Source organism: Diorhabda sublineata, chromosome 5 (assembly GCF_026230105.1).
Source record: "Diorhabda sublineata isolate icDioSubl1.1 chromosome 5, icDioSubl1.1, whole genome shotgun sequence".
NCBI classification, from domain to species: domain Eukaryota; kingdom Metazoa; phylum Arthropoda; class Insecta; order Coleoptera; family Chrysomelidae; genus Diorhabda; species Diorhabda sublineata.
Genome location: NC_079478.1, coordinates 35,000,472 through 35,016,252, shown reverse-complemented (window position 1 = coordinate 35,016,252; position 15,781 = coordinate 35,000,472). Strand labels below are relative to the sequence as shown.

At 31.0% G+C, this 15,781-nt stretch overlaps 1 protein-coding gene across 1 annotated transcript in view; it reads right to left on the bottom strand.

Annotated features, from left to right (window-relative positions):
• The window catches only part of LOC130444033 (protein drumstick), a 58,778-nt gene extending 46,391 nt beyond the window's left edge, over nt 1-12,387 (bottom strand). Inside the window, exon 1 of the mRNA XM_056779000.1 lies at nt 12,254-12,387. The gene's annotated coding sequence lies outside the window, so the exon portion shown is untranslated. The remainder of the gene's footprint in view (nt 1-12,253) is intronic.
• Nucleotides 12,388-15,781: the final 3,394 nt, after the last annotated feature.

Genomic DNA, 15,781 nt, shown 5'->3' with positions numbered 1-15,781 from the left:
TTTATTAAACAGTAACGGACTAAGTCAATTTTATCAACAAATAAATTTTCGAATTTTAATTACATATAGAATTTTAATTACTTATCTAATTCATACCAAAAACTAGTCATTTTATACTTTCGCAGTCCCCTCGTTGTTTTGGCTCTAGAAAATCGAAAAATCATCCGATTTCCATGAATTTTTTTTAAATCTTCGTTTTTATTGCGGATTTACGAAAAAAATTATGGGAATAAAAATAAATGAAAACTTATATTGGTTTCAGGGCTTTAAATGTTTATAAAAATGCACCCTTTCACGTATAATTATTGATAACTTTTTTCTAAACAATCAAATGAAATTGTTATATTTTTTTTCATAATCTACACAAAAAAACGAACAAATTGAAAAAAAATATACAAAAATGTTGATTTATCATGTTTTTACAATTAAAAATAATAAAAGTTTCCATTTTTTTTTTCATTCCCATATTTGTTTCATCCATCCGCCGTAAAAACGAAGATTTTGAAAAAAAAAATTCATCGAAATCTGATGATTTTTCGATTTTCTAAAGCTAAAATACGAGATGACCGCGAAAGTATAAAATTACCCAAAAATTTATTCACTTCTGACTTAATTTTTATGTCTTTATATCCTAGTGGGTGTAAGACGTAGGATTGATTTTTTTTTCGGTTCCTTTCTACAAAATTCTCACTACCTTTCCGATCATTTATTTTTTTGTGATAACTACTCGTTTCTTTCCTCTATTTTGATTAATTCTGTCGATTTCGTTACTCCTAGTCTTCCTCATAACGGATCAGCTTCTTTTTAATGTCTAATCGGGAGTTTACGCCATTAATTATTCAATCCACTATTTATATACCCAGAAATTTAGAAATGTTGTTCAATTTTATCATCGAAAGAAACCTTCAATCGCCTCTGGTTAAAGATGAAACCAAGAACTACACCTCAAGATACAGTACCAAAATAAGTGGTCACCCTAACGTACTTGCAAGGAAACTAACTTAGAAAACGTACAGAGATGTCATATTAAAACGTTTAAAACACAAAAACGATCTAAAAACTTTATGTTTAATTAATATAACACTACTTATTATCCTATCAAGACATATTGTATGCTGCACGGTTCCTTCAGTGCTGGTTCTAATACGAACGACTATAAACCGTGATGCAGGTTCTGTTATATTAGATTAATAGAATATAAAGTTTGGCGGATGCGGTGGGTATAATTCCTAGAAGGACCATTACGTTTTATTTTATATATACGGCGGCAATTTCTCTGTATTGTTTTCAAAACTTATTTACAATATATTTTATATAAGCAATTTCTAAGAAGGTTTTTTTATTTGCTTACAGCCAATGAGATATTTCAAATAAACAATCTCATGTCAACCCAATCACATCGAGATAGACGAGTAATCGATGTATTCGAATAAATTAAAGATTAGTGTAAGTAAATTGTGTATCGGAAAGAGAAATTCTCCAAGCGAGTCAAGAATTTTAAAGAGGGAATACAAAGAGGGAAACTGATTAAGAACCTCGAAGAAAAATTGATTAACCAGGAAAGAGTCGCATGGAAATGTTTCGTAAACGTCCAGAATTTTCTAGAAAGCCATAAATGAACTCATATCAATCCTTGGTGTGTAATATATCTTCAAAATCTTCTAATCTGGATTTCTTTTCGACAAATTTGGGTATTGTGAGTGATTTACAAAGCCAGAGGTTCCATCAAGACATTTTATTAATGGAAAAGCGCTATGAAGGGAAAGCTAGTAAATTATTGTTGAATACTTAAAAAAACCTTCAAGAGATCAATATTCACGAAAAATCATAAATATTTGATCTATATTAAGCAATATTGTTTCTAAATATGACGTTGGTACGACTTGACGTGAGTGATCCTAAAATGATTTTTTATTTTTAAAAACGGATTCTTGTGTAAATTTTCTTTATTCACATAAGATTTGCTAGCCCTAGTACAATCAAAATTTGATATATTTAGTTATGCAGTCAAGTTTAATCGACAAATTATTATCATCCCCTATAGCTTTCTAAAAATGTTTTATTACAGCCTGTATATCATATAAATTTTTTCCTATTAGGTTTAAAGATATATTTGATTTGAATCAATTCATGGAATTTTTATTTAATAAAAAAAACTAACAGCTTGTCTGCACTTGTTTATGTAAACAACTTGTATTATTTGCTTATAGAAAACGATAAAAACAAAAACAAATTTTAATTGTAATACGAGATGCTGTTTATTTAAAAAATATGATAACCTACAAATCCAATTAACTTTTTTTTTATTAGATTGTTTACTAGAAGTGTTTGCTGAAATTGAGTCTACAAATTTATGTTTTATTTGAAGCCAGAACTTTAAAGTATGAAAAATACAATACAAGGCTTTCGTAAGTTCTAAATAAGGCTTAAAAAACTAACCATCATTAGAAAAATCAACTGTTAAATTGATTATATTTAAAAACTCAAAAACTACTTGTGACCAGATGTTAAAACTATTTGTTATTCCCATGGATACTAGCTAGCTGGTTCCCCAGGAAAAAAACTGTTTTTTCAAAATTTAAAATGTTTTATTTCAAGCCAGAGCTTCAAAGTATGAAAAATACAATACAAGGCTTTCGTAAGTTCTATATAAGGCTTAAAAAAATAACCATCATCGGAGAAATAATCTAAATAGGGCGTTAAATTGATTATATTTAAAATGTTGGTGATTCCTTGATAAGTTACAGGATTTTTCGTTCAAAAACTCAAACAATATTTGTGACCAGATGTTACAAATATTTGTTGTTTCCATGGATACTTGCTAGCCGGTTTCCCAGGAAGAATTATATGAAAAAAGTAAGAAAAAATAATTTTTCCAAAATTTAGAATGTTTTATTTGAAGCCAGAACATTGAAGTATAAAAAATACAATACAAGAGTTTCGTAAGTTCTATATAAGGCTTAAAAAACTAACCATCATCAGAGAAAAAATCTATATAGGGCGTTAAATTGATTATATTTAAAATGATGGTGGTTCCTTGATAAGTTACAGGATTTTTCGTTCAAAAACTCAAAAACTACTTGTGACCAGATGTTAAAACTATTTGTTATTCCGATGGATACTAGCTAGCTGGTTCCCCAGGAAGAATAATATGAAAAAAGTAAGAAAAAACGGTTTTTTCAAAATTTTTAATGTTTTATTTGAATTCAGAGCTTCAAAGTATGAAAAATACAAATACAAGACTTTCGTAAGTTCTATATAAGGCTTAAAAAACTAACCATCATCAGAGAAAAAATCTATATAGGACGTTAAATTGATTATATTTAAAATGATGGTGGTTCCTTGATAAGTTACAGGATTTTTCGTTCAAAAACTCAAAAACTACTTGTGACCAGATGTTAAAACTATTTGTTGTTCCATGGATACTAGCTAGCTGGTTCCCCAGGAACAATTATATGAAAAAAGTAAGAAAAAACAGTTTTTCCAAAATTTAAAATGTTTTATTTCAAGCTAGAACTTCAAAGTATGAAAAATACAATACAAGACTTTCGTAAGTTCTATATAAGGATTAAAAAAATAACCATCATCGGAGAAATAATCTATATAGAGCGTTAAATTGATTATATTTAAAATGTTGGTGGTTCCTTGATAAGTTACAGGATTTTTCGTTCAAAAACTCAAAAACTACTTGTGACCAGATGTTACAAATATTTGTTGTTTCCATGGATACTTGCTAGCTGGTTCCCCAGGGACAATTATATGAAAAAGTGAGTAAAAACAGTTTTTTCAAAATATAGAATGAAATTTTCGGCAAAAACTTGTTACAATTGGTCTTTACGAATGATTGTATATTTTGTTTTCACCTTATAGGGTATAGGAATGCTAATTTAACTATTTAACCAACTTCTTTCCAGTCCCTCCAGTCCCTTGCGTCAAATTTTTCGCTTCGACCTATAACCTTTCCTTCTTTTTCAATATTTTCCTTACGTGTTGTCTAATGTTGCTCGTGCTCTTCCTTTTTTTTCCCAAACTGACATTTGTAACAATTCTTGTACGGATTCAACTTTTAAATCTTCTTTTATATCTCTGCTGCTCTAATTTAACTCTAGTCCTTTCCAAGGTTCACAATCATATGCTACGTATGATATTTATAAGATAAGAAGTACTATTTCATCCCAAAAACATTTTCACGTATTTTAATAAAAATTTTAGTTACATACCCTCAAGATATGCTCAATGATATTCCACCCATTTCGGCTGGATGGAACTTCGGTACCTTAAGAGCTTCAAAGGGTAACTGTTTGATAATCTAATGTCATATATGGCCAAATAACCAATCGTGGTAGAATGGAAAGGTGGTAAAAAGTGTATCTCGATGTTCAAGACGAATCGGTCATCAAGATGACCGAATGGTACTCTCCCTATTGCCTGTTTCATACTGTGGAACGAATTTGTGATTAACCACATCACGGTAAACGAAAAAAATGATGAGCATAAATTTTATTTTCGCCCAACATTGATCATTCGCTAGACGATTGGTTAGTTTAGACATCATATTCATAAACTTCGTAAGCCCAGTATCAAGATATTAAATAATTTTCCTAGATCACTACTTTTCGAAAAATAATCACTTCTCTCAGTCCAAGCTTAACGTCGACACCCTCCATACTCAAAATATTAACCAAAATATGTTGAGTTAATCCATAAGAGATATTGGATATGTCTCTGATACGGACACGACGATTTTCCTCAACTTCTTTGATGTTTAATTGTCGATTCCACAAATCACTTGTTTAAAATCGAAAGTATTGACTATAACGTCGTGAGTCGGTTTTTCGAAATTTGTAGAACGCGCGCAAATCGTAAAACTCTCCCAGACGGGTCAATAAATTATTGTATGATAGGAAAGTAATAAAAGTCACAAAGTAAAAACAGAATATCTGGAAAAAATCGAAAGAACACGCTTGAGAAATTATTTGAGAAAGGAGCTTCAGGTCTACTGGGTTTCTTGCATAGCTTTAGATACCTATGAGGTTCATTTAGCATAAAGAGGACTCTGAATAGGGTTATGATGATTGTTTTGTTGTGGTTATATCCTTAAATGTTAATCCAACAATAAATATTACAAATTCTATTATAGCCTGACGGGCGGTTGGTCATATTTCAAAAATTGTTTTTTGGTCGAATGACCACGCCTTCACGACACTTATTTAATTAAAAATACGGAATTTTCCCAGAAGTTTGCAAAATCCTTTTAAAACGAGAGGATACGTTACAAAAATAGTATTTTTTGTTCGGGGCTAATAGCATTGCTCTATAGGGTTCCTTTTTACCTGCTCATGAGGATACTGAAATAATACCAGTAGTAGAAAACACCTCCTCTAAATATATTTAAAAAAAATAATGGTTATAATCTTCACAGCAAGTACATTTAGTAGGAATTTCTTCGGTGCGGTTTTTCGGTACTTAATACTGATTGACGTTTTTATTTTTGACTGCAATGTCCGATCTTTTCAAAAAACAAAATCCTTGTCTCTTTTAAATATTTTGATTTGTATAATCGCATATTCCAGGATTAGTACGGAGTTAAGTTTGTCAGACACGTATCTAAAGGATTCTCATATTGTTAAACATAAACATTTAAAAGTTTCGCACGGGATTTTCACAAGTTTCTCACAAGAATTTAACGTTTTGTTGTATATTTTGTAGAAACAAACTAAAATAAACATCTATTCAAACATCTGGTCACATTAAAAATCCCTCAAACTCTTTAATATACATTTTGGTATTACAAAACCAAAACCAAGAAACAACTCATTGTTAAAACGTATAAAATAAGAAAATAATTTGATAATCCACAAGAAATGAACCAGTGAATGAGAAGATATAAGGGTAGAAAGCTTTATAGACGAAGAGCTGGCTACAAAAAACGGAAGCGATAAGGTGCGCCCCATTTCAGCTTGTAAACTGGCGGCCCCAATTTAGTACATCACCAAACGGCACTTCTTAAGGTCAGCACAGTGCCGGAAAACTCATCTGAAAAACCTCATGACGTGCGCGCGCGAAACCTTTTGTAACGTACGGTTTGAACCTCAAATAAAAGCGATGTAACGGCGCAAGAAGTGATCGAAAGTGCCGGAAAACTCATCTGAAAAGCCCCATAATGTGCGCGCGCGAAACCTTTTGTAACGTGCGGTTTAAACCTCAAATAAAAGCGATGTATCAGCGCAAGAAGTGATCGAAAGTGCCGGAAAACTCATCTAAAAACCTCATAACGTGCGCGCGCGAAACCTTTTGTAACGTGCGGTTTAAACCTCAAATAAAAGCGATGAAACGGCGCAAGAAGTGAGAAGTGATCGAAAGTGCCGGAAAACTCATCTAAAAAGCCCCATAATGTGCGCGCGCGAAACCTTTTGTATTGTTCGGTTTAAACCTCAAATAAAAGCGATGAAACGACGCAATAAGTGATCGAAAGTGCCGGAAAACTCATCTGAAAAGCCCCATAATGTGCGCGCTCGAAACCTTTTGTATTGTTCGGTTTTAACCTCAAATAAAAGCGATGTAACGGCGCAAGAAGTGATCTTAGATGTGTAGATGTGAAATGCGAGCATTTGATAAGTAAATACTTTAACGCATTTTTGCAATGGCTAGCGTGGAGATTATTATCTTGCCTCGGTATTTCTCCAGCTTTTTTGCTGCAGCAATTTTTCGAATTCTTCTAACACAGTAAACCAAAAGAATGTCTTTTCACTTAGAGCAATTACAATAATATTTTGTAAAACCAATAACGATAATTATTGTTTCTGCTGTGTTTTTCAAGACAAAATTACCCGAATTTTAGATTAGAAACCGTTTAACTGAAAATCAGCTCAAGTCAGTTTAATCTAATGACAGTTTAAAGACTTGGTTCAGCACAAGGTGCATTTCATTCAACAGAATTGAGGCAGAAAGTTTGTTAAAAAAAGAAAGAATTGGTTAATTCACTAAAGCCTTCAACTAATAGAAGATGGGGAAAAACCTGAACACAGCAAAGAAAACGTTAGCAAGCCAGGAAAAACTGTTACATGTCAAAAATACAAAGTATGCTGGTGAAAATCGAATATTAACTGTCAGGATTTCAGTTTTAATAGTTTGATGAGTAGAAGACCTGCTACTACACTTTACCATAAATCTAAAATCACATTAAGGTTTGCTAAGGAAAACGCAATAGAAAAAATGTTGATGGGTGACGTTGAATGTACCACCAATTTTCATTTAGTGGTGATTAAGAAATGTTCTTAGTTTATTTAAAAATACGTGTTTGTTTCTATTCGTAAATGGTTTGTGAATGAACATTCTTCGAGATCACATGATGTTATTAACGCCATTCATAGATGTCTCCATTTTTATTGCAAAAGGTCTCAGCTCAGCAAGCTAGCTTTCTCCAAAAACACAAAATGTGATGGTAAAGATCGATTCTGCACTAACTTAAAAGTACGTGTTTCTTTCTATTCGTTCGTGATCTGTGAATGAACATTCATTACTGTCATTCACAGAAGATCTTTTTTATGCAGCTTTTTAGTTTCTGAAGACTATGGATTTTAGATTGCTTGGGGACTTGTTTTGGCTCTTCAGCACAAATACCTTGAAGATATTGTGCATAACTGTGCATCTCATTCTTCTGAGGCTTTTTCTCTGTGTTTTTTGCCCAAGCACTACTCATTCAAGATACCTAAGCCTTCTACTACTATTAGCTATCTAAGATAATAGAAATTTGTTTTCTACGGAGGTTTTTATCAAAAATTTTCTGAGTCTATCATATGATTAAGGAGAAACAGGTTTAGCACTGCCTCTAATTTTGTAGTGGAGATTGTTAACATCAACTCCGTGATATTTAAGCTGTAATTCTTAATATAGAAAAAAGAGTAAGACCAATTATATTACAAAGTATTTGGATAGAAATATAACTATATAAGATATTTTCTTACCAAGAAGTTGTGGAAATGAGCATCAAAAATTGTATTTCTACAATAAATGTAATCGTACGATCAAACCCCACAAACATATTGAAGAAAACAAAATTATTATGTTGCCTCATGCTCAAATTTTTGCTTCATTTACAAATTAATTTATTAATGTTGATTTTATTGCAATAAATCCAATTGGTAATTTTATACTTTCGCTGTCCCCTCGTTTTTTGACTCTAGAAAATCGAAAAATCATCCGAATTCGATTATTTTAAAATTTTCGTTTCTATGGCGGATACAAAAAGACACAAATTATGGAAATAAAAATAAATGAAAACTTATATTGGTTTCAGGGCTTTAAATGTACATGAAAATGAACTCTTGCAAGTATAATTATTGATGAATTTTTTCCAAATAATCTAATAAAGTTGTTATATATTTTTTTCATAATCTACACAAAAAAAACGAAGAAATTGAAAAAAAATTATACAAAAATGTTGATTTATCATGTTTAAAATCGACCTTTTCTCAAATATAATCGTTTGTATATTTTTTATTAAGTAATCATTAAATTTTTATGAACAAAAACATTCTTAAAATCACTTATTGTAATCAAGTGTATAATATTAGACGTTACCTTCGAAAAATTGAAAATTTTCACCATTAAAAAAATTGTATCTTACTAAGGTTGAATGTTAGAGATAATAAATGAATAAACAAACATTTTTCAATTTTTTTTTCCAAAATTGTCGTTTTGGAAAAACGTTTGATGCTTTGTAAAAAGTTATGAACGATTATTTGCGAAGAATCACATTCAAAGTCATAAAACTATATGAAATCCACAAGTGAGATATTTTCCATATTTTTTTTCATAAATCCTACGTAAAAACGAAGATTTTAAAAACAAAATTCATCGAAATCGTATAATTTTTCGAATTTCTAGAGCCACAAAACGAGGGGCCCGCGAAAGTATAAAATTACCATCCGTCTTGTATTATTTAAGACACTTCTTATGTATATTTTACCAAGTAATGATGCATTCAAATAAACAGAGTAAAAGTTTAAACTAATATCGGTTCATAAATTATTAAGGACGTTGACATAAAGTGAAACCAAAATAAAACATCGCAAATAGAACACACTCTGAGCAGAAGAAAGAGAAATCCTCAGTCTGTGTCAGAATGAAAGCTACTAACAACTAAAACAGTGTTGCCAGAACAACTAACAAACTTTTTAGTAACAATGAACTTTGTGCAGAAATTCTATACGAAGAAGTAAATTCTATAATTTGATGTACTGTAACATGTACCCAAAAAAAATCCAGTTTGATTCTTTAAAAATAAAACCAGTTCAAAATGTATCAAAATTAAAAACAGCAATCGAAAAATATATTTAATTTAGATTTATATACATATCCTTGAATCCTTATTGAATGTCAATTCAACGTGAATTTTCTAGTATTCAAATATAATTCTAAAAAAAATGCAGGAATTTCAACTAGTTCGCTAGAAGCCTGTTATATTTTATTCAAATTATTCATATTAATTGAAATACGGTTTAATCTGACAACGCTGTTGTGACTAAGCTATAAAAAGGTTCCAGACCTCGGGCTGTGCGTAACTCGGTAGGTAGTTCTGATGAACCGTAGGCGTAACACCGGTAGCTCAGCGATCACGTGTTCAACAACAGCTTATATAAATAATAAGCGTTACAAATGAAGTCGATTTCGTAAGGGGGCGCTGTAATACGTGTAATTTGAATACCTATCATATTATTTTGAATAATTTAGGTCTTGAATAGTAGAATTTTATTATTTTTTTTTCCAAAACAGATATTTATTTCTATAACTTTGTATTAGAAAGTGCTTTTTTCATAAGATTATAAGTTTAAAGCTTGAAAATGCTGAAAAATGCTTCAAATAGATGGTTAAAATACAAATTTTCAGTTAGTTTTACAAAACCATCGCTTATTTGAAGTAATCACTAATTATTTTAATAATCAGCTTATGTATTATTCTACTGAAAGCTATGGAAAGTTACAAAACTCAATTTGTATTAACAATCCCAAAAATACAACAATAGTTTCTCAATTATTTGTTTCTATAAGATGATCCAAGGTTTTTAACATATTAAATTACGCAACTCTCGTTATATGTGAGAAATATTTTGAAAGAAATATATTTAAAATATAATTTGTATGTTATTTAATCCCGAAGGTTTCTTTCCGATTCTACTATCTATGTCTCTCAGTTTAAATAAATTTAGTTGTCAATAATTTTGAACAATAAATTCATAAAATAACATACATTTCGTGACACATGTTTCACGTGTTTTTACGCTCTAGGCGACTATAAATATGTATAAGAAAATAATTTAGAATACGTGTATTCTAATTGTCATTACAAGAAATGAACCGCTATAAATTTAATCAAACCAAAATTAGTTTTTCAGGTTTCTCCTCTATGTTACTATTGATTTCTTTTAGAAAAAATTTAGCATACTTTTTTGGACAAGCTTAGACTTGAAGCACAATCTATAGAATGAATAATTCAAGTTTAAATATGAATTTTATTATGATTTGATTAAAATTAATTGAAAATCGTATTGTAGTTAAGTTTATATAGAACTTTCCGAGTCTCTTTTCCATGTACCTATTGATGTCTTTTTGGAAATAATTAAGAAACAATGTCCATTATGTTTTTCACTAAATTTCTAGTTGTTTTGAGCATTATTTACAAAAAATGAACGAATACATTTTAATCAATATAGTTTTGCGTGCATGTTGATATTTTTTCAGATATCAACAAAAATCTCAACTCAACAATTCTCATCATTTCACAATATTTCAATGTTCTGATAAGAAAAACATTCACAAAACCTGAACCTACTGCTTCAAATATTAATTATGACAAATTTGTTTAAATAAATTTAACTTGATATTGTTTTACGACCAAGAATAATTGACATACTTATTAGGACAATTGTCATCTTGTTTTATTGTTTTATTTTAACGAAAAACATAACTAACTGCTAATATTAATAATCATAATTTGTTTTAAATAAATTTTAAATAAATATGATGTTTTGCATGTTTGTGGTTTGTGTGCCTATTGATATCTTTTCGAAAATAAATTACACAAAATATATTTGAGTAATTTCCAATCTGTACTATCATTTTTTGAAAATAAAACATTCACAATAAACCTACTGCTTCAAGTATTAATTGATATGAATCACTTTAAATTAATTTAAATTAATTTGCAGTTTTGCAGGTTCCTGCTCTATGTGCCTGTTGATCTCTTTTCGGATATATTCAAAAAACTTCTATTTGGACAATACTTTTATGTTATTTTGAGAATAGAAACATTATTTACAAGATATAAACCTTCTGCTTTGAATAATAATTATCACAAATTAATTTAAACTAATATAGTTTTGACGGTTTCTGCTCTATGTCAATTTATTTTCGGATATAATGGGACAATTTTCATTTTGTTTCATATTGTTTAGAAAAGAAAACATCCATGAGAACCGAGGCGATTACTTTAAATATCAATAATTATAAATTGATTTAAATAAATTTAAATGTGTCTGTTCTATGTGCTCACTGATATCTTTTTAAAAATGATTATATTCGAACAATTTTCATTGTGGTTTTCACAATACTTTATTGCTGTTTTGAAAATAAAAACCAAATACATAAAAAATACACCTACTGCTTTAAATATAAATTATTACAAATTGATTTATATAAATTTAAATATCTGGTTTTGCAGGTTTCTACTCTATGTGCCTGTTGATATCTTTTTGAAATTAATTAAAAAAATATTATTTAAACACTTTTATATTGAGTCTTAATCATTTCTTTTTTATTATGATACGAAAAACAATGCTAGCAAAATAAACTAAACCCTTATAAATAAATTATTATAAATTGATTTAAATAAATTTAAATTAAAATAGTTTTACGGGTTTCTGCTATGTGTGACTGTTGATATCTTTTTGAAATCAAAGTAAAATAAGTGTACATTGTTTTAATATGAAAAACATTACAAGAAGTTATAAATTTCAATACAAATGATGATTGTACAATAGAAAAGGTTTTGTTTTTTACGGATTAAATAGAATATTGATAGAAAAATCAGTGCATTACATAATAATAGACAAAAACGTAGCCACTTCTTTAATTAATATATAAATGAATCGAAAAAGTATTTGAATAAATTCAGTTTACCCTTCATTATCCGATATTAAAGAAATGGCGCACAAATTCAAATCACAATCACTGTTAAACAAAAATTCACTAACCTGTATATCTGCTGCGTCGGTGAATATACAATTCCAGCAAAAAGTGTCTCCAATTAACCGTCAGAATGTCTCTAACAAAGTGCCTGAGATAGTTGAATTTTGCTTCTGTACCAAACTATGGCTGGTAGCTCAATGATTCTAACAAGTAGTGAGTAGAATGGGAAACCGAGGTACCCCTCCCGACACCACAAGCACTGCCTACCGAGAGATGCACCTTATGGACCTCGGTTATTAGGACGAAGATGGCAGGTAACAGATACCAGAAGTCACTCGCTCGGTAAGGGATTATGAGTCTTATAAAGACTTGTTTTAGGAGGATGACATTGTTGAGGTTTGATTAAGTTTTTAAAATAATTCGGAATAATTATGGTAGGTAGGCACTTTATTTTGTGCCTTATGGATTTGTGGTCTCGGGTATGTGGGCTGGACACTTGTGGTGGTACCTACTCCTTGAAAAACTCATCCTAATTGTTTTTGATAAATGAATTTTATTCTTTTCCAACATAAACCATATACTAGATGAGATATTCTATGGATACGAAGAGTCGTAGTTTGTATTTTGGCTAAAGAAAAAGCAGACAGAAACAAAATCATGATTATACGGTGGTTATTAGTCGTTTTTTATCCAGAAATCAATCGGTTATAAAAGCCACGGTATTGACTCTACAAATCTGTAGACTTCCGATTATTTTTCTCATATGAAGTATACAAATAATCGACAAATAAGTAGATTACTATCAAAAAAAAAACTGGGCGAATAAATGAAACGGAAAAATTACCGATAGAAGTGATAATGACGATGCTACAGTTGTAGAAATTTGTTGACCATTATTGGAAGTAATTAGTTAAGAAACATCAACGGAAATGACTTGGATGTCCTCAATCAATTCAAAATACGTACCTTTCCTGATGTTTTTGATATTGGGTAAACGGGAGTAGTTAAACGACGATTGATTAGGTGACTGAGATGTTATTGATATCTTCTTGGAAGCCAAACACTGCGAAATAGTAGAGTGCGACTCTTCCTAGCTTTCACTACCGTTCTTCGACTTTTATTCCAACGAAACATGGTTCATAGAATCACCATCAAAAACTTTTAATAGTTTAACCAATACTAACTAAGGATTTAATAATATAATTACCCCAAATAATACGAACTTATTGAAAACAATGTCACATGGCCATAGCAAGAAGTAGATGATGGTCATACTATTTCTTCGTCCTTTTTCCCTTTCCCTTTGTTTTCATTTTTATTGTCTTCAGTTTTTTCCTTTGAATTTGCTTTTTTCCTTCAGATGAAAGTACAATTTTCATGCATCCATTTATTTCCTTTTTATACAAACGAGGATTGGTAACGAGCGATGAATCGGTCCAATTTGCTTCTTTGTTATCTCACGAGGATGAATATTGAAGAAACGTTGTGGATTTTCAATTTTTGTGCATGATATAATTCTTCTTCTTTCTATATGATGTTATAAATATGATCAATTCTATTTCTTCGTAACTTTTATCATCTCAATCATTTATCTTCTTCGACTTTCTCATCTACTATTTATTGATCCAAACATTATATTTTTACCTTCTCCTTCTACATTTTCCTCGAATTATTCTATTGCAACTTCTACTAGATTTCTGAATCTATCATGTTTATTTGCTTGTTGTTTTTTTCTTCTATCTGCTTTGATATAAATTTCTCCGATTCTTTTTTCTTCATCTTAATTTATTGCTTGTTTTCTTTCGTTGTCCAATACGAGGGCTGCTACTTAAAGATATGGCAACACTGATGTGAATGTGGCAAAAATGACATCGTGATCGCGACAAGCCAAGAAACGTGGATTTTTGTATGGGTCTTTGAAGACGAGCGGTTGGTTCTAATAGCGAATATTTTTGAACAACATTAAAGCCAACGAGCCAAATCCAATAAAAGCTTTTCACTCACGAAGCTGGTTTTGTCAAATAACTGGACATGTTGCTTCTGTTTCCATTCCAGCAACGTAGAACACAGAACATCAGCATTAGTTTGACAGAAGTGTTCGAAAAAAACGTTTTTGAACATCGATCGATGGATTTTCCACCGTATAGTCCTGAAGAAGCGTTTAAATCACATGTTTTGGAGGTACTTCAATTGGAATGGTCAAAAATCGCTTCAACAGTTGGTTCTAACGCGGTTGGTTCTAATAGCGAATATTTTTGAACAACATTAAAGCCAACGAGCCAAATCCAATAAAAGCTTTTCGCGCACGAAGCTGGTTTTGTGAAATAACTGGACATGTTGCTTCCGTTTCCATTCCAGCAACGTAGAACACAGAACATCAGCATTAGTTTGAGAGAAGTGTTCGAAAAAAACGTTTTTGAACATTGATCGATGGATTTTCCACCGTATAGTCCTGAAGAAGCGTTTAAATCACATGCTTTGGAGGTACTTCAATTGGAATGGTCAAAAATCGCTTCAACAGTTGGTTCTAACGCGGTTGGTTCTAATAGCGAATATTTTTGAACAACATTAAAGCCAACGAGCCAAATCCAATAAAAGCTTTTCGCGCACGAAGCTGGTTTTGTGAAATAACTGGACATGTTGCTTCCGTTTCCATTCCAGCAACGTAGAACACAGAACATCAGCATTAGTTTGAGAGAAGTGTTCGAAAAAAACGTTTTTGAACATTGATCGATGGATTTTCCACCGTATAGTCCTGAAGAAGCGTTTAAATCACATGCTTTGGAGGTACCTCAATTGGAATGGTCAAAAATCGCTTCAACAGTTGGTTCTAACGCGGTTGGTTCTAATAGCGAATATTTTTGAACAACATTAAAGCCAACGAGCCAAATCCAATAAAAGCTTTTCATGCACGAAGCTGGTTTTGTGAAATAACTGGACATGTTGCTTCCGTTTCCATTCCAGCAACGTAGAACACAGAACATCAGCATTAGTTTGACAGAAGTGTTCGAAAAAAACGTTTTTGAACATCGATCGATGGATTTTCCACCGTATAGTCCTGAAGAAGCGTTTAAATCACATGTTTTGGAGGTACCTCAATTGGAATGGTCAAAAATCGCTTCAACAGTTGGTTCTAACGCGGTTGGTTCTAATAGCGAATATTTTTGAACAACATTAAAGCCAACGAGCCAAATCCAATAAAAGCTTTTCGCGCACGAAGCTGGTTTTGTGAAATAACTAGACATGTTGCTTCCGTTCCATTACAGCAACGTAGAACACAGAACATCAGCATTAGTTTGAGAGAAGTGTTCGAAAAAAACGTTTTTGAACATTGATCGATGGATTTTCCACCGTATAGTCCTGAAGAAGCGTTTAAATCACATGTTTTGGAGGTACCTCAATTGGAATGGTCAAAAATCGCTTCAACAGTTGGTTCTAACGCGGTTGGTTCTAATGGCGAATATTTTTGAACGACATTAAAGCCATATCCAATTATAAATATTTTTTTTTTTAATTTGTCTATGTAAAAACTTTTAATGTTCTATGGCAAAAAGTTTTGAAGTGTATATTTACTTAAATAGCAGGAAATGATC